Source organism: Mastomys coucha, unplaced genomic scaffold (genome assembly GCF_008632895.1).
Source record: "Mastomys coucha isolate ucsf_1 unplaced genomic scaffold, UCSF_Mcou_1 pScaffold7, whole genome shotgun sequence".
In the NCBI taxonomy this organism is placed as follows: domain Eukaryota; kingdom Metazoa; phylum Chordata; class Mammalia; order Rodentia; family Muridae; genus Mastomys; species Mastomys coucha.
In genome coordinates this window covers 20,964,453-20,965,159 of record NW_022196913.1, presented here as the reverse complement: position 1 = coordinate 20,965,159, position 707 = coordinate 20,964,453, and the positions used below count along the sequence as shown (strand labels likewise).

The 707-nt window shown below is 40.6% G+C and overlaps 1 pseudogene; it reads left to right on the top strand.

Annotated features, from left to right (window-relative positions):
• Positions 1-48: 48 nt before the first annotated feature.
• On the top strand, positions 49-147 carry LOC116082842 (annotated as a pseudogene).
• The last annotated feature ends 560 nt before the right edge of the window (positions 148-707 follow it).

The following is a 707-nucleotide window of genomic DNA, read 5'->3' as shown; positions in this document are numbered from 1 at the left end:
GGTTGGTAAAGATCTTTTCCCAATTTGTTGGTTGCCGTTTTGTCCTATTGACAGTGTCTTTTGCCTAAAATTGGAACGATACAGAGAAGATTAGCATGGCCCCTGCGCAAGGATGACACGCAAATTCATGAATCTCTATTACTTCTAATAGAGTTTTTTTCTCACTAAACTTCAGTTAACACATAGGCAATCACTAACTTGTATCCCTGCCAGATGGAAAGGTTGATCAGCTAAGCAGTCAGGAAGGAGTAGTGAAGAGACTACACTCGCATGCACATCAGCCCATTAAATGTGTATCAAACTATCCTCGGTGTTTGATAGTCCTTAAAATTCTTCCTTTCACACACTGAAATTGGTCCTAAGTTCTTTCATTTCCTTGGGACATACATTTGGGACTATGTGTTTTTTTGTCTGACTGGATGAGGCTAGAGACTATGACACGACTGGGTTCCTCTGCACACTTGCTAGAACAACACACACATTTGTGGTAACTCAATCTCGGCTGCTGTACCAATTTTATTCATAATAAAGTTTTTTTTTTTTTGTTATCATTGTAGGACAATAATGTAGGAGTCACATTCACACAGCTTCTGCTGGAAGCCTTCAGTAAGTCTCAAGGCTTGTCCTTTTTAATTCACCAACCGTGTCACTGAGGCAGCCACTCGAACATCCTCCTGCTTCGTTATGCTTACCTTTGCACATACTTG